Source organism: Nerophis ophidion, linkage group LG09, assembly GCF_033978795.1.
Source record: "Nerophis ophidion isolate RoL-2023_Sa linkage group LG09, RoL_Noph_v1.0, whole genome shotgun sequence".
Classification (NCBI taxonomy): Eukaryota; Metazoa; Chordata; class Actinopteri; order Syngnathiformes; family Syngnathidae; genus Nerophis; species Nerophis ophidion.
Genome location: NC_084619.1, coordinates 23,569,443 through 23,594,871, shown reverse-complemented (window position 1 = coordinate 23,594,871; position 25,429 = coordinate 23,569,443). Strand labels below are relative to the sequence as shown.

At 40.8% G+C, this 25,429-nt stretch overlaps 1 protein-coding gene across 5 annotated transcripts in view; it reads right to left on the bottom strand.

The window, feature by feature from the left end:
* vit (vitrin) overlaps positions 1 to 11,384 on the bottom strand; it is a 105,145-nt gene extending 93,761 nt beyond the window's left edge. For 2 of the 5 annotated variants that reach the window (XM_061910592.1, XM_061910594.1), the window contains exon 1: positions 11,164 to 11,384. The gene's annotated coding sequence lies outside the window, so the exon portion shown is untranslated. The remainder of the gene's footprint in view (positions 1 to 11,163) is intronic. The other 3 variants (XM_061910595.1, XM_061910597.1, XM_061910596.1) reach the window with 2 other exon arrangements.
* Between the last annotated feature and the right edge of the window lie 14,045 nt (positions 11,385 to 25,429).

Here is a 25,429-nt window from a genome sequence, read left to right as displayed (position 1 = left end):
AAAAACAAAGAAAGAAGAACAGACCCAGCGCTTAAAAACAGGAGAGAAAGAAAGTAGGCTGCTAACTCTCAATTCTGTGTCCTCTTCTGTTGATGTTTTCCTCAAATGGCTTGAAGAAATGCTGAACGAGCATGAGGGGACACAGGCTGTGGTGTGTATAGAAGAAGAAATGGAAAAGCAGGGAAGTCCGGATATGGTGATTATTTTATATTTCTTTTTATTCTTAATATTAACCATATTCGTTTTGAAGTAAAATAGACCAGGGTAACACAAACATGCAATTAAGTGAAGGAAATGGGCTCGACTTATGTCAATGATGTCACACCAAGAGTGGGCGGCATATTGAGTCTGGCGAAAGAAAGGGGGCATTCCAAGTACGGGTAGGAGAGATGCGCGGATAGGCAATTACATCATCCGCATCATCCATCCATCCATCCATCCATCATCTTCCGCTTATCCGGGGTCGGGTCGCGGGGGCAACAGCCTAAGCAGGGAAACCCAGACTTCCCTCTCCCCAGCCACTTCGTCTAGCTCTTCCCGGGGGATCCCGAGGCGTTCCCAGGCCAGCCGGGAGACATAGTCTTCCCAACGTGTCCTGGGTCTTCCCCGTGGCCTCCTACCGGTTGGACGTGCCCTAAACACCTCCCTAGGGAGGCGTTCGGGTGGCATCCTGACCAGATGCCCGAACCACCTCATCTGGCTCCTCTCGATGTGGAGGAGCAGCGGCTTTACTTTGAGTTCCTCCCGGATGGCAGAGCTTCTCACCCTATCTCTAAGGGAGAGCCCCGCCACACGGCGGAGGAAACTCATTTCGGCCGCTTGTACCCGTGATCTTATCCTTTCGGTCATGACCCAAAGCTCATGACCATAGGTGAGGATGGGAACGTAGATCGACCGGTAAATTGAGAGCTTTGCCTTCCGGCTCAGCTCCTTCTTCACCACAACGGATCGGTACAACGTCCGCATTACTGAAGACGCCGCACCGATCCGCCTGTCGATCTCACGATCCACTCTTCCCTCACTCGTGAACAAGACTCCTAGGTACTTGAACTCCTCCACTTGGCGCAGGGTCTCCTCCCCAACCCGGAGATGGCACTCCACCCTTTTCCGGGCGAGAACCATGGACTCGGATTTGGAGGTGCTGATTCTCATTCCGGTCGCTTCACACTCGGCTGCGAACCGATCCAGCGAGAGCTGAAGATCCCGGTCAGATGAAGCCATCAGGACCACATCATCTGCAAAAAGCAGAGACCTAATCCTGCGGTTACCAAACCGGAACCCCTCAACGCCTTGACTGCGCCTAGAAATTCTGTCCATAAAAGTTATGAACAGAATCGGTGACAAAGGACAGCCTTGGCGGAGTCCAACCCTCACTGGAAATGTGTTCGACTTACTGCCGGCAATGCGAACCAAGCTCTGGCACTGATCGTACAGGGAACGGACCGCCACAATAAGACAGTCCGATACCCCATACTCTCTGAGCACTCCCCACAGGACTTCCCGAGGGACACGGTCGAATGCCTTCTCCAAGTCCACAAAGCACATGTAGACTGGTTGGGCAAACTCCCATGCACCCTCAAGAACCCTGCCGAGAGTATAGAGCTGGTCCACAGTTCCACGACCAGGACGAAAACCACACTGTTCCTCCTGAATCCGAGGTTCGACTATCCGACGTAGCCTCCTCTCCAGTACACCTGAATAAACCTTACCGGGAAGGCTGAGGAGTGTGATCCCACGATAGTTGGAACACACCCTCCGGTCCCCCTTCTTAAAGAGAGGAACCACCACCCCGGTCTGCCAATCCAGAGGTACCGCCCCCGATGTCCACGCGATGCTGCAAAGTCTTGTCAACCAAGACAGCCCCACAGCATCCAGAGCCTTAAGGAACTCCGGGCGGATCTCGTCCACCCCTGGGGCCTTGCCACCGAGGAGCTTTTTAACTACCTCAGCGACCTCAGCCCCAGAAATAGGAGAGTCCACCACAGATTCCACAGGCACTGCTTCCTCATAGCATCAGCGTCATCAAAATCGTCATCCACCCGCCATCCACCCAAACCATCATTTTATTAAGACCGTACCCGCCCACCAACCGCCCGCTGAACTACATCAGAGGTTGGCCACCTTTACCACTCACAGAGCTGTTTAAACCTGTTTCACAGAGTAATGAAGTGAATTGGAGCCGCTAACGTTCTCGCGACTTTTCAATAGCGTTCGTCCTGATGACAATAATATGGGCGTTCCGTGTAGCCATTGCTTTTGACACCTTCAACAACATGTACGAACCGATTGTTGGATCAGCAATATGTTGTGTGCAGCTTCCGCAATCACAAGTATGAGATTGAAAGGCATACTGGGTGATACAAAGTACACTGATGGTTGTGATATAAACAACTTTAATACTTACTAATATGCGACACGCTATGAAGCCACACAATACAGGATTGACAAACATCTCGGGAGAACATCCTCACAGTAACACAACATAAACGCAACACAACTAATACCCATAATCCTTTGTATTCATGACACAACCTGAATATATTTTACACCCCCGCGCCCCCAACCCCGCCCACCTTACCGACGGGGGGTGGGGGGGCGCGGGGGTGTAAAATATATTCAGGAAGTGTCATGAATACAAAGGATTATGGGTATTGATTGTGTTGCGTTTAAGTTGTGTTACTGTGAGGATGTTCTCCCCAAATGTGTTTGTCGTTCTTAATTGGCTTCATAGCACGCACTGATACTTACTATCTGAGTGACTGACGGTAGTCATTCAAGAGAGTAGTAGCGTCTCCTATTGACTTCTTCGCTTTATGACAAGGGTCTTAAATGGCTCTTTGAATGGCAAAGGATACCGATCCCAGAACCATGTATATCAAATATCTCCGGATGGTTCAACCGCCACCCCCCCGAATCTAATTAAAATCTATTTTTTCGTCATGTCAGCTGCCCGACCCGCGGTTTACCCGCGGACTCCGCGGATGAGAGCGCAAACCGCGCATCTCTAACGGGTAGTATTCTACCCAGTACTCAAAAACTAATTGATATAGTGGGGTGAATTATATTTATATAGCACTTTTTTCCCTAGAGACGCAAAGCGCTTTACAAAGTGAAACCCATTATCTACAACTTTAAGGTATATTTAAACCAGTGTGGGTGGCACTGGTAGCAGGAGGGTCAAACACTTTGCCCAAGGACACAACGGCAGTGACTAGGATGGCGGATGTAGGAAATCAAACCTGGAACCCTCAAGTGGCTGGCACGGCCGCTCTACCACCCGAGCCACGCCGTCATTCCCATACTATAGGAAATGACTGATAGATTAATTTTTAAGAACCTCAAATACATAAACAGAACTTGTTTTGTGAAATTTCCGTCATCTGCACTGCAAATTATTTGCCACTTGCCAAGATATGTAATTAAATTTCTAGAAATGTCCCTAGTTTAAGCGTTATTTACTTACTTTTAGTTATTGACTATTCTTAATTTTAGCATGAATAATTAAATTTTTGTATTCCATAGATCCATCCTTTTCCTACCGCTTGTCCCTTTTTGGAGCTTATCTCAGCTGCATTCGGAATGCGGCGTACACCCTGGACAAGTCGCCAGTTTAAAAATGTAAAAATTGCAAAAATAACTATTCAAATAAGATACTTTGGCCCCCCCCTACATACAAAATCTTCATTAAAGATTCTGCAACATCGCGAGGATGCCTTATTAAACAACTGCATGTTGTATAATGCTTGTTTTCAGAATAAAATACTTAATTCTAGTGTAAAAGTTCAGCTAATTTCTAGAAATACACATTTTAATTTAGGATGTATAATCAAGCAAAATTATCTGTCCATGCAGCTGGTTAATTTCATTTTTCCCCTAAAAAATCTAGTGTTTTTATCTTATATTTTGACAGCTCTTGTTTGCATTATAGAAGCTGATTCAGTGCATCTCTAACCAGCTGGCTGGCCGCACAAATTAAACATACCATCAAGACGCAGGATACATAACATTGAAGAAGTGAGTGGAAATGTTGCATAACCATTTCCAAAGGCAAAGTGGAAGGTGAAAGATCCTGTGCAAAGGTTTTCACTCGCTCTAGTAAACCTGCCAGCACAGACAGGCTACATTGTTGAAGGAATTATATCACCACTCACGTCAGTGTAACCCTCTCGTTGGTAGATTACATGTACAAAACACACTTGCAACGCAAAGTCCGCGCTGTTGCGTAATGCACGACGCACGGAAGGACAACCTGCTGCAGATTGCAGAAGCAATCAGACTGTGCATGATGAGAAACACCTGGCAGATGTATATCAGGTACAACAGGATGTAAGGCAGCTGCATGAACCTTTTTCAAAGGCCAGCCAAGTTGATAGGCTATCAGTCTGCATACACCTGCACTGTACCTGACTGATGAAAGACATTTTGATGTATTTCCTAAAGCAAACACTAACAATGCCTCGAGCACAAAGGCCGAAAAAGTCTACTTTGTCGTGCCTTGACCCACTTTTCTTGCCTGGAGTTGCCATTCTAAATGAGGTTTACTTCAATGCCATGGAAACTTTACAATACACATCTTACTACAGTTGGCAGAAGGACACACGCACACATACACACACAGACACACACACACGCACACACAGCAGAAATGTGCAGGGAGTGGTAAGTCCACAGCATTCACCGTTAGTGTCACAGTTGCAATGTACCAACAGGTGCGAGCATCAAGGAATCTTGTCATTCCAATACTGCATACCAAACCGAGGATCGCAACGCAAACACTTTTTCCTAACTTGAGAGTAAAATATTGTTGGCTATTTTAGTGGTCTGCTTGTTGTTTTTGTATTCAGCTTAACCGGTTAGGTCGTAAACTATTTGGACTGTTCTTTTATAAGCCACCATAATATATATATTTGTTTTCTTTGTTTTTTGTTTGATTAAAAACTGTATAGTGACCAACTCTGTAGTAAACACACCTCTGACATTTACACAAGCAGTTTTGAATGAAAGAGTGTATATATTTATATATAACTATATACGCAACAAATTTTGGGGTGTACCACATCTCCAAAAAACTAGACGTAGTTTTTGCTGTAGAGAATCAGCATCCTCTACAGCAGGGGTCACCAACCTTTTTGAAACAAGGAGTTACTTCTTGGCTAGTGATTAATGCGAAGGGCTACCAGTTTGATACACAAATAAATAAATTGCCAGAAATAGCCAAATTGCTCAATTTACCTTTAACTCTGTTATTATTAATAATAATTATATTTATCTTTGTGGAAACACTGATAATCGTAACGATTTCTCACAATAAATATATATTTCTAAATGACATTTTTTAAATAGGTTAAAATCCAATCTGCACTTTGTTAGTATATATATCAAATTGGACCAAGCTATATTTCTAAGAAAGACAAATCATTATTTCTTCTAGATTTGCCAGAACAAAAATAAAAAAAAAATAAAAAGACTTTGAAATAAGATTTAAATTTGATTCTACAGATGTTCTCAATTTGCAAGAATATGATTTTAGAATTTTAATCATAATAGGTTTGAAGAAATATTTCACAAATATTTTTCGTCGAAAAAACATAAGCTAAAATGAAGAATTAAATTAAAATGTATTTATTATTCTTTACAATAAAAACAATTAACTTACTTGAACATTGGTTTAAATTGTCAGGAAAGAAGAGGAAGGAATTTAAAAGGTAAAAAGGTATATGTGTTTAAAAATACTAAAATTTATTTTTAAGGTTGTATTTTTTCTCTAAAATTGTCTTTCCGAAAGTTATAAGAAGCAAAGTAAAAAAATTATTAATTTATTTAAACAAGTGAAGACCAAGTCTTTAAAAAAATTTCTTGGATTTTCAAATTCGATTTGAGTTTTGTCTCTCTTATAATTAAAAATGTCGAGCAAAGCGAGACCAGCTTGCTAGTAAACAAATAAAATTAAAAAAATAGAGGCAGCTCAGAGGTAAGTGCTGCTATTTGAGCTATTTTTAGAACAGGCCAGCGGGCGACTCATCTGGTCCTTACGGGCTACCTGGTGCCCGCGGGTACCGCGTTGGTGATCCCTGCTCTACAGTAAACATTCTATTGTTGTCTAATTATTTTGTTACAGGAGCGCATTGCAGATTTTACGGACACTCTGCAGAAAAGCTAGTCAAAGATCATCTCTTTGACAGCACTCTTGTGTGTTTAAAAATCTTAGCATCTGACAAGTTTTTTAACTGAACTCGCGGGCCACCATTTGAATAGCCCAAATGATGAAAAACAGAGGACCAAAAATGGAACCTTGAGGAACACCACTAGTATAACAACAGAAGTTGAATGAGTGCTGACTGCATCTAGTGTAAACATGCTACAGCAACAACTTATTTACAAAAATCACATTATGAAAAGATAGCAACTTTTTGGACTTAAAGGGGTGCCTTGAGGAATGCCTCAGTTATGTGAACCACAAGTTTGGACCCCAGTATTCTATGCTTGCTACCAGAGTTAAATGGTAAATGGGTTATACTCGTACAGGGCTTTTCTACCTTGAAGGTAGGGCTGGGCGATATTGGCTTTTATTAATATCGCAATATTTTTATGTCATATTGCGATATACGATATATATTAAGATATTTTGCCTTGGCCTTGAATGAACACTTGATGCATATAATCACAGCAGTATGATGATTCTATGTGTCTACATTAAAATATTATTCTTCATACTGCATTAATATATGCTCATTTTAAACTTTCAAGCAGAGAGGGAAATCACAACTAAGGCAATTGACCAAAACTGTGTTTATTATATACTCTTCATTCTCTCACGGTTTACTTTTTAAATGAAAGAACAAATTAATACTGCTGCTACCTTTTTGTAGTAACACTTCTGCTGCATACTTTGCATATTGGTGTTGTCTGCTGAATATCTTCCCACTTGAAGCCAAACCACCGCCAGATGATGGACCCCCTGCTCTTTATTTTGGGCATTTATTGTTCTTCCTTCATTTGTGATAAGTTTCACACCTTCTCTCTCTTGTATTTTCACAAGCTCCGCTCTGCTTGTACGACCTGCCTCAGCTATCGTTAGCCATGCTGCTACCTCTCTGCTCGCCGAGAGCGTATGACGCTAGACGCGCGAGAGTATGTGACGTGTGTAAGAAGGTGGGCTTGTTTTACTTCTCTGTGAGAAGGAGAAACGAGGAGGGGTGAGAAACGCCAGTAATGTAATGACCCGCAGCTAAAAGCAACCGTGTGAGAACATACAAACCCTGTTTCCATATGAGTTGGGAAATTGTGTTAGATGTAAATATAAATGGAATACATCCATCCATCCATCCATCCATCCATTTTCTACCGCTCATTCCCTTTTGGGGTCGCGGGGGGCGCTGGCGCCTATCTCAGCAACAATCGGGCGGAAGGCGGGGTACACCCTGGACAAGTCGCCACCTCATCGCAGGGCCAACACAGATAGACAGACAACATTCACACTCACATTCACACACTAGGGCCAATTTAGTGTTGCCAATCAACCTATCCCCAGGTGCATGTGTTTGGAAGTGGGAGGGAGCCGGAGTACCCAGAGCAAACCCACGCATTCACGGGGAGAACATGCAAACTCCACACAGAAAGATCCCGAGCCTGGATTTGAACCCAGGACTGCAGGACCTTCGTATTGTGAGGCAGACGCACTAACCCCTCTGCCACCGTGAAGCCCCTAAACGGAATACAATGATTTGCAAATCATTTTCAACCCATATTCCATTGAATATGCTACAAAGACAACATATTTGATGTTAAAACTGATAAAAAAAAATTTGGGGGCAAATAATCATTAACTTTAGAATTTGATGCCAGCAACACGTGACAAAGAAGTTAAGAAAGGTGGCAATAAATACTGATCAAGTTGAAGAATGCTCATCAAACACTCACATGGAACATCCCACAGGTGTGCAGGCTAATTGGGAACAGTTGGGTGCCATGATTGGGTATAAAAGCAGCTCCATGAAATGCTAAGTAATTCACAAACAAGGATGGAGTGAGGGTCACCACTTTGTAAGCAAATTGTCGTATAGTTTTAGAACAACATTTCTCAACGAGCTATTGCAAGGAATTTAGGGATTTTACCATCTACGGTCCGTAAAATCATCAAAAAGTTCAGAGAATCTGGGGAAATCACTGCACGTAAGCGATGATATTACGTACTTTTGATCCCTCAGGTGGTACTGCATCAAAAACCGACATCAGTGTGTAGAGAATATCACCATATCGGCTCAGGAACATTTCATAAAACCACTGTCAGTAACTACAGTTGGTCGCTACATCTGTAAGAGCAAGTTAAAACTCTACTATGCAAAGCCAAACCGATTTATCAACAATATCCTAAAACGCCGCCGGCCTGGCTGGGCCCGAGATCGTCTAAGATGGACTGATGCAAAGTGGAAAAGTGTTCTGTGGTCTGACAAGTCCACGTTTCAAATTATATTTGGAAACAGAGGAAGTGGTGTCCTCCAGAAAAAAGAGGAAAATAACCATTTGGATTGTTATAGGCGCAAAGTTCAAAAGCCAGCAACTGTGATGGTACGGGGGTGTATTAGCGCCCAAGGCATGGGTAACTTACACATCTGTGAAGGCACCATTAATGCTGAAAGGTACATATAGGTTTTGGAGCAACATATGTTGTCAGCCAAGCAACATATTTTTGACGTTATCATGGACGCCCCTGCTTATTTCAGCAAGACAAGTGTTACAACAGCGTGGCTTTGTAAAAAAGAGTGCAGGTACTTTCCTGGCACGCCTGCAGTCCAGACCTGTCTCCCATCGAGAATGTGTGGCGCATTATGAAGCGTAAAATACGACAGCGGAGACCCCGGACTGTTGAATGACTAAAGCTCTACATAAAACAATGGGAAAGGATTCCACTTTCAAAGCTTCAACAATTAGTTTCCTCAGTTCCCAAACGTTTATTGAGTGTTGTTAAAAGAAAAAGTGATGTAACACAGTGGTGAACATGTCCTTTCCCAACTACTTTGGCACGTGTTGCAGCCATGAAATTCTAAGTTAATTATTATTTGCAAAACAAATTTAAGTTTATGAGTTTGAACATCAAATATCTTGTCTTTGTAGTGCATTCAATTGAATATAGGTTGAAAAGGATTTGCAAATCATTGTATTCCGTTTATATTTACATCTAATACAATTTCCCAGGGTTTGTATAATCAAATATTACAATATAGTCATTTTCTATATCGCACAGAGACAAACCTGCGATATATCGTTTATATCGATATATCGCCCAGCCCTACTTGAAGGTACTCAAAGCGCTTTGACACTACTTCCACATTCACCCATTCACACACACATTCACACACTGATGGCAGGAGCTGCCATGCAAGGCCCTAACCACGACCCATCAGGAGCAAGGGTGAAGTGTCTTGCTGAAGGACACAACGGATGTGACGAGGTTGGTAGAAGGTGGGGATTGAACCAGGAACCCTTAGGTTGCTGGCACAGCCACTCTGCCACTGCCCCACTCCGTCCCAATGGGTTTACAGTGGTCCCAGTTCCTCTATATAACAGGAGCCCTATTGTGTTTTTAGGAAATTCCTGCAAAATTGCTTGTGTCTACAGTTTTGAACTGAATTCAAGTGCCGGTGTCTCCAGTTGAATAGCACTACCCTACATTTTACTACATTAACCAACAAAATGCAGAGTGTGAAACTTATGAAAACAGAATGTGCATACATTGAGGAAAACAATGTCAACTAACTGCCATGGGCCAAAAAGTAATTTGTGTGAAGTCACAAGTAGATTTTGGTTATGTCAACTGCCGCTTATGTTGATGTGGGTCAACAAATTTAAGGGACAATGTCATAAGCAGGTTCCACTGTACCAAGATGATTGTCTCTTGCTTACAGTTAAAGGGGAACTGCAATTTTTGGGGGGTGTGGGGGATTTTACCCTTCATTCACAACAAATATGTGAGACATGAACACATATCTTTTGGAGCAACATATGTGGTCATCCAAGCAACATTATCATGGACGCCCCTGCTTATTTCAGCAAGACAATGCCAACCCACCTGTTACAACAGCGTGGCTTCGTAGTAAAAGAGTGCGGGTACTTTCATGGCATGCCTGCAGTCCAGACCTGTCTCCCATCGAAAATGTGTGGCGCATTATGAAGCATAAAATACGACAGCAGAAACCCCGGACTGTTGAACGACTAAAGCTCTACATAAAACAAGAATGGGAAAGAATTCAACTTTCAAAGCTTCAACAATTAGTTTCCTCAGTTCCCCAACGTTTATTTAGTGTTGTTAAAAGAAAAGGTGATGTAACACAGTTGTGAACATGCCCTTTCCCAACTACTTTGGCACGTGTTGCAGCCATGAAATTCTAAGCTAATTATAGTTTGCAAAAAAAAAAATAAAGTTTATGAGTTTGAACATCAAATATCTTGTCTTTGTAGTGCATTCAACTGAATATGGGTTGAAAGGATTTGCAAATCATTGTATTCCGTTTATATTTACATCTAACACAATTTCCCAACTCATATGGAAACGCGGTTTGTATTTTGGCCAATTTGGGTCCACACATTTCTTGTCGGAGTCTAAAATACCGTGCTGGGTCTATCATCAGAGCTAGTACTGTACATGTTGGATTACTTTAATACTTGGCAAGCTTTCTGTGCAAGCCACAGCCTGTTTCAGTCTGCTGCTGGACATGTTGTTTACAGACCACTTCTGCTTGATCAAACTTGGCACAAATGTCAAATACAGTGCAGGAAAAAAAACTCTCTCTCGGAATTGCAAATCCAACAGGTTTGGATGTACAGTATAATTTCACATAGGACAAATACATCAACAGCCATTTGATACAAAAAAGAATTCTGTTTAAAAGAGATTCAAAACGTGGAATGGGTTGTATTTACAATTTTTAAATAAATATTACGCCATTTAAAAATGTTTGCTCCTAAAAACGTGTCAAAACAAGTACATAAAAGTTCATATTTAGACCGAATCACTGCCCTACAGTCTAGTCGTGTCAATAATGCGCAGAAAGAAAGTAGATCATTCATTCCCGCAGCAGCAGCAGCGAAATAACACATGTCGTGAAAGTGCGTGTTTGCTCTCCAAATGAGCTCACATCCACCGAGTAATTTAAATAAACTTACCCAAATAACTTCAAGTAATCCCGCTGCACCGATGTAAAATCCTTGCGCACGACCAGTTTGACGTCTCGATGCAAGCGAGCCAAGCTTCCACCTGGACCCTTTTTTTTTTCTTTTTTTTTTTTGCTCCTGCATGATCGGAGCTGCTCATTAGAAGAGAGGTGGAGGAGTAGATGGGGCCGGAGTTTTTTCTCCCTCGTTGCCCGTCCCACAAGTTCCTCGCTCTCTCAGGCACAGGAGGATGCGTGCACGGTGCACCCTGCAGGACATCTCTGCAAGCATCCTGCCGCTGATGACTGCGTCTTTTTTACGTGCACTTTTTGATGAGTACCGTATTTCCGTGAATTGCCGCCGGGGCGCTAATTAATTTAAAACCTTTTCTCACTCCTGCGCTTACCAAAGGCATGCGGTAAAAGTAAGCATGCGCTAATTATTTGAAAACCTCTTCTCACTCCAGCACTTACCGAAGGCATGCAGTAAAAAAATGAGTGTGATGTAAGCTTGGACCTTAAATCCTACTGAATAACTCTTAATCTTCTTCCCTTTATGCGATTTCAAAATACCGGTATTGAAATCAGAATCCTCCATTTTGAAAATGATGACGGGAAGTGTCACTCGTGACGTCACGAGTTTAACCAGGCGGTAATACTAAGCATGCGCTAATTATTTTGGGAAGCGAGTTTGACCCTGCGGCAATTCAAGGAAATACGGTAATCATCTTTGAGGCTGCTCTGCATGCTGCTTCCCTCAGTCTTGTCTTTAGTTCACCCTTCCCTTCCTCCATATGTTGACCTCCTACCAACAGTTATTTGACAGACACACACTTCAGTCCATTGTGGTGACACTACACGTGCATACACACACACACACACACACACACACGCACACATACTGGTTATCATTCGGAATGGGGACCAAGTTTTTGATCATCACTTGTGGGGACCAGCCTTTCTACAGGTTGGTGAGGCATAACAAAAATTAGTTAAAATGGCCACTACCCAGCTGCGACGAGGTGGCGACTTGTCCAGGGTGTACCCCGCCTTCCGCCCGAATGCAGCTGGAATGGGCTCCAACACCCCCACGTGACCCCAAAAGGGACAAGTGGTACAAAATGGATGGATGGGCCACTGCCCAGTTAGCTCATACACGTCTTTAAAGGCCTACTGAAACCCACTACTACCGACCACGCAGTCTGATAGTTTATATATCAATGATGAAATATTAACATTGCAACACATGCCAATACGGCCTTTTTAGTTTAGCAAATTGCAATTTTAAATTTCCCGCGAAGTGTCCTGTTGAAAACGTTACGGAATGCTGACGTGTATGCGTGACGTCACGGACTGTGAGGAAATATTAGCAGCTGCACCACTCACGGCTAAAAGTCGTCTGCTTTAACCGCATAATTACACAGTATTTTGGACATCTGTGTTGCTGAATCTTTTGCAATTTGTTAATTTAATAATGGAGACTATAAAGAACAACAGTGTTGGTGGAAAGCGGTGTATTGCAGCTGTCTTTAGCACCGAGACACAGCCGGTGTGTCTTTATTTGTTGTGAAGCGGAGCGGTCAAGCGAATATGTTTTCTCTACGTTAACCAGCATGTTTTTGGATGGGGCAATTGTGATATATATCTTACCGGAGAAATCATTGGATTCGTGTTCACCACAGCTATCCGACCTCGAGGTATGTCTTTACAATCTTTTACAATCTTTAAAATCCCACTAAAACACTATTAAAACAATAAGCAGATAAGGGATCTTCCAGAATTATCCTAGTAAATGTGTCTAATTACATCTGAAACGCTCATACTGTCGTCGCCCGGAGCCGTCGCTTTTTAAATGTTTTAATTTTTTTATTCCTTCACTATCAATATCCTAATTCACAAATCTTTCATCCTCGCTCAAATTAATGGGGAAATTGTCGCTTTTTCGGTCCGAATTGCTCTTACTGCTGGTGGTTCACATTAAAAACAATAGGAATATGTGTGGAGCCCTGCAACCAGTGACGTCACGCGCACATACTTCCGGTACAAGCAAGGCTTTTCTATTAGCGACCAAACGTTGCGAACTTTATCGTCGATGTTCTCTTCTAAATCCTTTCAGCAAAAATATGGCAATATCGCGAAATGATCAAGTATGACACATAGAATGGACCTGCTATTCCCGTTTAAATAAGAAAATCTCATTTCAGTAGGCCTTTAATATGGTTCATGGGGACCAAATGCAAACAATTTTGCGTAATTTGCACAAATTATTACGTGACTACAGAGGACCATTAAAAAAATATATAAAAGGAATTATGACATGAGCCTCAGAGGGCAGCACAGTGGTACAGGGGTTATTGCATCTGCTTCACAATACGAAGGTCCTGAGTAGTCCTGGATTCAATCCCGGGCTCTGGATCTTTCTGTGTGGAGTTGGCATGTTTTCCCCGTGAATGCGTGGGTGCCCTCCGGGTACTCCAACTTCGTCCGACCTCCAAAGACATGCACCTTGGGATAGGTTGATTGGCAACACTAAATTGACCCTAGTGTGTAAATGTGAGTGTGAATGTTGTCTGTGTTGGCCCTGCGATGAGGTGGCGACTTATCCAGGGTGTACCTCGCCTTCCGCCCGAATGCACCTGAGATAGGCACCAGCGACTCCAAAAAGGGACGAGCGCTAAAAAATGGATGGATGGATGGATGATCCTCAGAGTACAGCACTACAGCTGTCCTCTTATAGGAAGTTTCACTACTTAAATGTTAAAGCAAATCCTGCATCTTCTGTGACATTACTGAAAATTGCTATTTAGCAGTAATGAAGTTGTCTGCAACTCCAACTACCATATATAGAAGGATGGAAAATTCTGTATGTGGATCATACTTTAAGGTAATAATGTTTTATAACCATGCCATATTTATTATTGAATTCACAAAGTGCATATATTTTTTAAACATGCCTCAAAACAGCAGCTTCGAATTTTGGACATGCTCTCCCTGAGAGAGCATGGGGAGGTTGAGGTGTGCGGGGCTGGAGAAGAGTGTTGGGGTGTATATTGTAGCATTCCGGAAGAGTTAGTGCTTTAAGGGATTCTGGGTATTTGTTCAGTTGTGTTTATTTTGTGTTACGGTGCGGATGTTCTCCCGAAATGTGTTTGTCATTCTTGTTTGGTGTGGGTTGACAGTGTGGCGCATATTTGTAACAGTGTTAAAGTTGTTTATACGGCCATCCTCAGTGTGACCTGTATGGCTGTTGATCAAGTATGCCTTGCATTCACTTGTGTGTGTGTGAAAATCTGTTGATATTATGTGATTAGGCCGGCACGCAAAGGCAGTGTACTACTTCCTATGTCCATGTACACAGTGGTGTTTTAATAAGTCATACATTTAAAAAAAAATTTAAAACCAATACCGATAATTTTGAAACCGATACCGATAATTTCCAATAATACATTTTAAAGCATTTACCAGCCGATAATGTCGTCAGTCCGATATATCGGACATCTCTAATGCCAATTAACTAGAATATGGTACAAACAATATTTGATTTCAGGAGTTCAATTTAGATTATACGAGGCCAATTAAAGGCTCAGCAAGTTTGTGGATACACTGCAACAATTTACCGGCCTTCAAAAGTTTTTTATTCGCAAAAAAAATACTAATTGGCTTTACCATTACAACAAACAACAAAAATTATTATACCCTTATCCTTGCAGGCACCAGACATCAAAACGACTTTGAGAACTTGTTGACGTAGGTGCTGAAAACCAATGAAGCATCATCACCGCCATATTAGCCAAAAATATAACATGATGTGTTTTGATAATATTATACATTTAAATCTCGTTTTTAAAAGCTATTTTTAAGAAGCTTAATGGATTATCCCCCAATGTGATGTGTCAAGAAATACAAAGGTACAGTAGTGAAGGTGTGCAGACTCGAGCGGCACTCCGTGGGAGCTGTAGAGTGACAAGGTGCCGTTCTCAGTGAAGGCCTCACATCTGTAGAACTCTTTGCCCCTGGAGTTAAAGTCCACAGTCGGACAACAAACTTACCTCGACAAGGCTGAAAAAGTGGCTTGAGGAAAATCCGAAGTGTGAGTACTACAACTGGATGTAGCATAGACAAATGGGGCCAATTATTTTCAATGTGTTTTTATTTTTGTACTTGTCTTAATCCTTTTGTATGTGTTTTACACTTCTCTTTTGTTAAAAGCCTAACCAGTGACAAGGGTTGCAAATTAGCCTCTGGCTATAAGTCTTATGTACTTTGACATCGGTTACCTATGGGTAGCAATGTTTAATTGTACTGTCCCTGTCAAATAAATACTTGAATGACTGAGCAACTCAAACATAACGTTGGAACAACGTGCTTTTTGACAACGTTTAATCAATGCTGGGTTGTGACGTTGAATTGACCATTGAATTTTGGTCATTTTCCAACCAACATTTAACACAAACACAACGTTGAAACAACATGCTTTTTGAGAACGTTTATTCAATGTTGAGGTTGCGACGTCAATTTGACCATTGAAATTTGGTCATTTCCCGACCAAAAACGTGGATCTAAAATTAGACCACCAGCGCTGTCTCAATTTGCAAATACAACTATTATGCAACGATGTTTCAAAGTCAGTTTTAAAGGACATGTGCATATAATCAACCTTGTATCAATGTATTGGGCCTGCTGAATATCAAATTTCACAGCAATTTATTCCACAGTAAACTACTGTAATCTGACTTGTGTGTAATATCACAACAAATAACTGTAAATGTAAACTGAGTTGTCTTTTAAAGGGGAATTGCACTGTTTTTGCAATTATGCCTAAATCTCAAAATCCTTATGAGAGACAAGAACACATATGTATTTTTGTAATGCATTGTAACGTTTATAAAAGTCTGCTTACAATGGAGCCAATGGGATCCATGACATTCTCCTGTCTATTGCGTCATTTCTGACCTCAAACTCCTGGAAAAACATCCAAAAATCGCCAACAATACCCCATTTATATTTTGTGACTTGAATATTAACCAAGTATTAGTGATATTGTTATTATAAGCGCTAATGTTAAGGACCTACATTTAACGGTGCATTGATCAGAGAGAGGCAACTTCTTTATCCTGCTGTATTGACGTCATCTGAGCTAAGGTGAGCTGCTTTCCTGCCTCGGAACTTGTGAAAGTTATTTCTAGGTTACAAATCATGCCTCTTACCTGGATAGTATAAGGATGATGATGTAATCTGACAGATTGGTGCAATTTGACAGCCAAATTAGGCCCCGTAAATGGTGAAAAATAACTAAAAAGACGCTTTGTTTCACCACCTTTTTTTTCTTCGCCATAATTATCAGGGATTTGCAATTTGTTATTCTTGTAGCCAGACCTGTGTGTTTACTTCCGTACGTGATGGTTGCAACTACAACTGTTGCCTTCCTCAGAGGTTGTCACGTGATGTTTGTCAGGCACAGACGTAAAGAATAAAACATTTAATATGTTTTTTAAGACCTACTTAACCTCTTTGGATTTTGAGACATTCTTCATCTAAATGGGAACATATCAACATCCTTACAGTTGGCATCCCATTGAGAGCAGACCTTGTACAGTACGTGATGTTTTATTATGTTTGTTGGCCTCTCATGAAGTCTGCAGTGCGTAATCAGTGATGTTATTAAAGAAAAAAGCGAACGTTGTGATGCGTTTGTGAAATAATGTGCCGCAGTATGCTTAAAATAAGAACAATGCGTAAATATTAAAAGTTATTATAAATGTGCCTGTTACTAAATTACATATATCCTTACGGTGTGTATATAAATCCTTGATGAAAGTGTTTGGATGTTTATTGCAAAGTTGTTCAACTATGCTCTTGCGACTCTCTAATGAGTAAAATAGTGAGTGAATCCTTTTCAGCGTGTCTGTCTTCATGCACATGTAGAAGATATGCTGAGTATTATTAGCAGGGTCACAGCAGCAAAAGGAGAATATGCAAATATAGCACTCGTACTGTGATTAATCAAGCCAAAAGAGTTTTGCGGCCACTGTTTTGAGTTTATATTCAGCACGTTTGAAATGCGCGTGCAAACGGGCACAGTTACTCACAAATGGCAGTGATCGCCGAAATGACAGACGACGGAGAGAAAGAATCTTTCGTGCCAAAATATTCCTGCCAGAAATACAAATATTAGACGGATCGTCTTTCCAGCAATTTCATCTTTGAGCTCTTGACAATTTAGGAGGTGATCTATAGACAGCAGGTACCAAAGTGATGGTGTCTGCTGGCGTTTTCTTAATGGCGTTCCTTTTTTCTGATAAGAATGTGAAAAAAACGTCTTGCAACATACATTGTCTTGCATCTAGATTAGGGGTCTGGAACCTTTTTGGCTGAGAGAGCCACCATACAAGCCAAATATTTTAAAAAGTATTTCCGTGAGAGCCATATTTTTTTTTAAAGACTGAATACAACTAAATGCGTGCATTTTTAAGTAAGACCAACATTTTTAGAGTATAATAAATCTCTTATTCTTTTTAAGAGCATTGTTATTCTGAAGCTAACCAACAATAAATAAAATACTTCTTACCATTATTGCGACTTCTTTGAACAGGTGCAGTAGAAACCGGACGGATGGATTAAAATGCATTAGAATGTTTTATATTTTAAACGTTATTTTTGACACTGTGATTACCACCGGAATTATTCATTACTTACCGTGTTAAACAATGTCAGCTAAGATTTATCTGAGAGCCAGGTGCAGTCATCAAAAGAACCACATCTTGCTCTAGAGCCATAGGTTCCCTACCCCTGATCTAGATCATTCTAACGCATCACTGCAGTTATTGCCGGTGTGGAGAACACAGATTGTGCGGTACCTTAGCGCGCACCATCGGCGTGCGAAACATAGGTTCTGTTGTCTCATTGGAGCATATTTGCCAACCCTCCCGGATTTTCCGGGAGACTCCCGAAATTCAACGCCTCTCCTGAAAACCTCCTGGGACAAATTTTCTCCCGAAAATCTCCCGAAATTCATGCGGAGCTGGAGGCCACGCCCCCTCCAGCTCCATGCGGACCTGAGTAATGTGTCGACAGCCTGTTTTCACGTCCACTTTCCCACAATATAAACAGAGTGGCTGCCCAATGACGTTATCACTGTAGAATGATCGAGGGTGAGTTCTTGGTTTCTTATGTGGGTTTTTTGTTAGGCAGTTTCATTAACCTCCTCCAAACACGGTACCGTAAAGCAGTTTGTGTGCCGTAAACAGCAATGTTGTGACACTCTTAAACAGGTCAATACTGCCATCTACTGTGCATGCATATGTGACAATAACATCTATGGCTTTTAGAGCAGTGGTTCTCAACCTTTTTTCAGAGATGTAACCCCTGTGAAAATTATTTTAATTCAAGTACCCCTAATTATAGCCAAGCATTTATGGTTGAAAAAAAAAAAAGATAAAGAAGTAAAATACAGCGATCTGTCATCAGTTTCTGATTCATTAAATTGTATAACAGCGCAAAATATTGCTCATTTGTAGTGGTCTTTCTTGAACTATTTGGAAAAAAAGATATAAAAATAACTAAAAACGTGTTGAAAAATAAACAAGTGATTCAATTATAAAGATTTCTACACATACTGCGATGAGTGGGCGACTTGTCCAGGGTGTACCCCGCCTTCCGCCTGATTGTAGCTGAAATAAGCACCAGCGCCCCCGTGACCCCAAAGGGAATAAGCGGTAGAAATGGATGGATGGATAGCTGTAAATATACTCCTGCCCTCTAAACCACACCCCCAACCACGCCCCTCGCCCCACCCTCGACCACGGCCCCCGCCTCCCGAAATCGGATGTCTCAAAGTTTGCAAGTATGTGCTTGAGCTTCCATAGTGCAGAAAATGTGGTACAGATTGTAGATAGACAGATGTGCAGGAAATGAGTGTCTCCATGGTGACAGCCAGTCTGTAACACTTTTGCACTTGTTATCAATTGTACACACTGTTTTAATAGTTCACCTGCATCACGTCCACTAATAGTACATACAACTTTAAAGTTTGAACACGCTACGCTGTTTAGCACTTGTTATCTGGATCTGAGTTAATCAGGCTCTTAGAATACAGTAGGTCCCCTCCATAAAACTACATTGTTGGGCTGAAAGGTTATGATCACAAAACTAGACCATTGTCACCCCCTGATTGTGTTAAAAAAAAAAAAGGTTTTCCTGTGTTCTGCAGACACTATACTTAGGAAAAGACTATCTGGCATCCCTCTGAGAAAATAGGAAGTACGTTGGCATGAGGAGCCGGAGGCCCCATGGGAAATTTAGAGCGACATCACATGTCTGGGATGAGATCGAGACAGTTTCCAGATGTTTTGGTGCCATTGAGCTATTTTGTTGAGTAGTAGAAATGGACCCATGAATATGTTTTACACTGCAAAAACTGAAATATAAGTAAGATTAAATATCTCAAACAACGGGGATATTTGCCTATTTTCTGTTTGATTAGATAGTTCTTCTCACTAAGCAGATTTTATGTTAGAATATTTAACTTTTTATAAGGGTCTTAGTCCTAAATTATTTCAGTAAGATATTACAGCTTGTTGCTGATATTTTATGACCTATATTGAGTAAAACATACTTAAATCTAGAATATCAACTGATGCCAAGCTGTGTCATTAACACTCACAAGTATTGAACTACTTTTTTAAAGTAATAATTTCTTACTTCAAGCGTGAAAAAAAAAAATCATGATGCGTATCATTATGTCAAGATTAGGGGTGTGGGAAAAAATCGATTCGAACACGAATCAAATCGAATACATTGTGCGATTCAGAATTGATTCTCATTTTTAAAAAATCGATTTTTTAAAATGTATTATTATTATTATTTTTTTTTTTTTTTTTTTTTTTTAAATCAATCCAACAAACCACTACACAGCAATACCATAACAATGATGTCCAATTCCAAAACCAAACCTGACCCAGCAACACTCAGAACTGCAATAAACAGAGCAATTGAGCGGAGACACAAACACGACACAGAACAAACCAAAAGTAGTGAAACAAGAATGAATATTATCAACAACAGTATCAATTTTAGTTATAATTTTAGCATAGCAGTGATTAAAAATCCCTCATTGACATTATCATTAGACATTTATAAAAAAAAAAGAAAGAACAAAAGTGTCACAGTGGCTTACACTTGCATCGCATCTCATAAGCTTGACAACACACTGTGTCCAATGTTTTCACAAATATAAAATAAGTCATATTTTTGGTTCGTTTAATAGTTAAAACAAATTTACATTATTGCAATCAGTTGATAAAACATTGTCCTTTACAATTATAAAAGCTTTTTTTTTTTTTTAAATCTTCTACTCTGCTTGCATGTCAGCAGACTGGGGTAGATCCTGCTGAAATCCTATGTATTGAATGAATACAGAATCGTTTTGAATCGGAAAAATACAGTTTTTGAATCAAGAATCGAATCGAATCGAAAAAATCTATATATTATCGAATCGTGACACCAAGAATCGATATTGAATCGATTCGTGGGACACCCAAAGATTCGCAGCCCTAGTCAAGATAATGGCACTAGCATTTACTTAATTTAAGAATATTTTTCAACATATTTTTCTACCGAGTTACCAGTGAGAATATACTTATTTCAAAGTATTTTTGGGTTCATTGAGGTCAGCTAATTTTACTTGTTTTGGAAAGTCAAATGTTCTTGTTCTATTGGCAGATAATGTTTCATAGTTCAAATAAAATACCCCTAATTTTTGTATTTTTTTCATTGTATTTGAACACTGACTTTTTGCAGTGTAGTGGGCAGATTTCAGGGAACGTTTGCTCGCTCCCCTCTCAGGGACAGCGTGGATGTAAGTGTAAGACAGTTGTTGTCTACATGGGCTTGTGATTGACAGGCGTCCATTTTAGGATAGGCTTCAGCAAGGGTGATTGGATTCCACTTGACCAGAGGTGGTACAAAGACTACATTTGCGGGACAATTTTAGACACCAACGCATCGAAGTCGTAAAAAATAACTGATAAAACACATTTTCATTCTGACTTATAGAACATTAGTGTGCTTTGACATGTGGTTGATTCAATAGCACATAACAGACTGCAAATAAAAACTTACATATGAATATATAACATAAGAAGAGGTTGAGGAAAGCCGAGCCTTCCCTATGATTGCATAGCCCTTTATAAACTGGGTTGGGTGTCAAATGGCTATTTTTGGGGGTCTGGAATATTTCATATACCGTATTTTTCACGCTATAAGGCGCACTTAAAATCCTTTCATTTTCTCAAAACTCGACAGTGGCCCTTATAACCTGGTGCGCCTAATATATGGAATAATTTTGGTTGTGCTTACTGACCTCGAAGCTATTTTATTTGGTACATGGTAAAATGATAAGTGTGACCAGAAGATGGCAGTCACACAAAAGAGATATGTGTAGACTGCAATATGACTCAAGTAAACAAAACAAAAATGTTATTATTTTTCGCTGAAAATATAGAACATTACACACGGCGCTCAAAAATCTTTTAAAATAATTTAATGCGACTTTGGTAAGCGAGGAAGCCGCACCCCTTGATGGATTGTACTGTGGGGCAGCATAGCTCGGTTGGTAGAGTGGCCGTGCCAGCAACTTGAGGGTTGCAGGTTCAATTCCCGCTTGTGCCATCCTCGTCACTGCCGTTGTTTCCTTGGGCAAGACACTTTACCCACCTGCTCCCAGTGCCACTCACACTGGTTTAAATGTAACGTAGATATTGGGTGTCACTATGTAAAGCGCTTTGAGTCACTTGAGAAAAGCGCTATATAAATATAATTCACTTCACTTCACTTCAACATACCAGTATTAGTATGGTGTGTATAAGATATTACATAATATCTGGCATTTTGTTTTGCAATATTATGCAAAAACAACTTTTCTTACCTTCTGGTACCTGCTGATCTGTATTTAGGATGTGCATAAGTCCTGAAAATTTGCACGCATACGCCTTTGTAGTCAGTGCCGACTCCATAGTAAATAAGCTTACTCTTTTTCTCTATCTTCTTGTTACGGAACATTCATCCTCAGCTGTTGCCATTTCTAATATAAAGTAGTGTAAAGTTATTGCTTGTGTCTGTCAGTAAACTCGCCATGAAAGCACTCAAACATAGTAGTGAGTTTACATTATTCACCTAAGGAACTTTAGTTATTAGAGAATTTCCGTCAGACGTTTTTTCACGGGACACATTTCCGACCTTGTTGTTGCACAGTGAACTATGGATGAGGAGATGCTGCTCCGTTATTGATTTAAGTAAAGTCTGAATGTCATTAAAACGGTTAGCTCCATCTTTTGACACTTCTTCCACTCCCGTCCTTGTACCCTACACCGCTACATCAAAGACGACGGGGAGAAGACGCTGCCGAAGGTGAGCCACGTAAATAAGACCGCTCACAAAACGGCGCATCCTGAAGCGGCTGTCAGAAAGCGGCTTGAAGATGATCTGTAAAACATAATCTATGCAACATTTTGAAGAACTACAATTACATGTTTAGTAGACCACAAGAAAGTGTTTTCAATTAAGAAAAAAATAACAATAATATAAACCCTTTAGACTTGTCAAGGGTGTACCCCGCCTTCCGCCCGATTGTAGCTGAGATAGGCGCCAGCGCCCCCCGTGACCCCAAAAGGGAACAAGCGGTAGGAAATGGATGGATGGATGGATAAACCCTTTAATGCGCTCTATAATCAATCAAAGTTTACTTTATATAGCCTTAAATCACAAGTATCTCAAAGGGCCACAACGACATCCTCGGCTCAGATCCCACATATAATCCGGTGCGCCTTTTGAATGAAAAAAAACCTGACTAGACCCGCTCATCGGCAGCGCGCCTTATAATCCGGTGCGCCCTATGGTCTGGAGAATACAGTACGCCATGACTTTTTACAGCTTGTGTAATGTATGCACTGTAAGCGGAACATCAGTATTCCTCATAATGGGACAATAGACTGCAGAGAAATGTCATTCAGTTAGATGCACAGCACTCGTGAAGTGGCGGGGGGTTATGTGAACTGACTGGTGTTTGTCACTGCTGCCTCTCTCCAGAGAGAGAAAGTGCGGAGCCAGCGTCAAATTAGCATGTCAGCTAGAGTCTGCACTACGACAAGTGCAATACAGTGTAACCTCGATTTGTAAACCTCTCAACATATGCACTTTTCAATTTACGAACCACAGACCGGCTAAAATAATGCGTTAGTGTACGGTCTACATGGCCAGTAGTGACAGGACATGTACTGTCTTGAATTTGTTGTACTAATTCCTTAGGTTACTGTTTAGTTCTATGTTTGTGATTTAGTTTCTGTTTTCATGGCTCCTTTGTTACGTTTGGTTGCTCGGAGCCCTGATCGGATGCACCTGCTTCTGATGAGCGATCACGAGACCCACCTGCCTCTGATCGCTAATCAGATCGCTTTATATGCTGGTGTCACCCGGTGTTCCTCGCCGGCAGTGTTGGGTTAGTTACTGAAAACCAGTAACTAGTTACAGTTACTAGTTACTGTATTTCAGAAGTAACTCAGTTGCTTACACCAAAAAGTAAGGTGTTACTGTGAAAAGTAACGATTTAGTTACTTATTTTTTTATTTTTTTTATTTTTTCAAGGCTCCCATTAATGCCCTTTTAGTCTTCATTTCAGTACTGTTATTGCACTGGAGAATAATACAATCTGTTGGTCAACTTGACATGCATTTGCATCACTGAACTCTGCTAAGCAATGTGGTCTACATACCACACACTAAGACAAAGATATGTTGTTGTGGTTTGTGCAGCCCTTTGAGACACTTGTGATTTAGGGCTATATAAATAAACATTGATAGATTGATTGATATGTTTCAAAAGGTGAATTTATTTTGGGCAAGAACAAATTGACAAAACTATTTTTAACAGCTGCATACATAAGTAACAAACTGCATAATAACAACATAGCTGTAAACCTGGCTTCACCCAAGGAAGGCACACATGACCTGATTATATGTCATGTCACTATATACAGCACACATACTGCTATACACAGGGCTGACCAGGCGTTATTTTCTCTCAAGGAATTGTGAAATACAATCATGTCTTCAGGAGATCAACACTGTACTGAAGGCCAGAACACTCTTCACATTTCCCCAGTTTTAGTTTAGAGATAAGTAAAGATTGGCCTGGCCCACTAGAATCCCTCTTTATGTTTGTGAACTTTATAGTCTATACGTTTAGAGTGATGTGATAATCAAACACTCTAGAAGTCTTGAATGAAAGAGTATATAAGAGAATTGACAGAGTGCATGTACCTTCAGTAATGAATGATGAGCATATGCGGAGTTTTGAGTGTTTTGTTTAGCTTGCTTTCCATGTTTATTTACTGAGTGTCCACTGTGTCCAGCTGCCTGAAATCGGGTGACTCCACTGTAGAAATATACCAAGTTATACCGAGTTTATACCAAAAAGTTCTATTTTGGTTTCATCTGACCACATGACATTCTCCCAATCCTCTGCTGTATCATCCATTTTGGTATAAACTCAACTCGTCGTGTTGGGAGGAAGAAGAATACAGAGTTGCATCCCAAGAACACCATACCAACTTTGAAGCATGGGGGTGGAAATATCCTGCTTTTGGGCTGTTTTTCTGCTAAGGGGACAGGACAATTGATCCGTGTTAAGGAAAGAATGAATGGGGCCATGTATGGTGAGATTTTGAGCCAAAACCTCCTTCCATCAGTGAGAGCTTTGAATATTTGACCAAATACTTATTTTCACCATAATTTACGAATAAATTCTTTGAAATTCCTACAACGTGAATTCCTGGATTCACATTCTGCCTCTCACAGTTGAAGTGTATCTATGATGAAAATTACAGACCTCTGTCATCATTTTAAGTGGGAGAACTTGCACAATCGCTGGCTGACTAAATACTTTTTTGCCCCACTGTAGCTACTGATCAAGTCCTAAAGATAATTGACAGGTGCACCCAGACTACCAGGACAAGTAAGGGAGACAGCGTTCAGGCCGGAGTGGTGAAGGCAAACAGTAAAGTAAAACAAAATAAGAGCACAGGAAAGTATCTTAAAACAGAAATAAGGCAAAATACAAAATAAAGCCAGGCCTGACAGTTCCAATGTGCAGTGGTTTGTTTATGTTAATGCTCTGCTGAATGAATGATGATGATTGCATGGATGGAGGTTTATTCTGTGTTTACAAGCTCAAAAACATCTTTGAAGGGTAGGCGTTTGCATTTGTGTACAAAGAAGGGCATGACC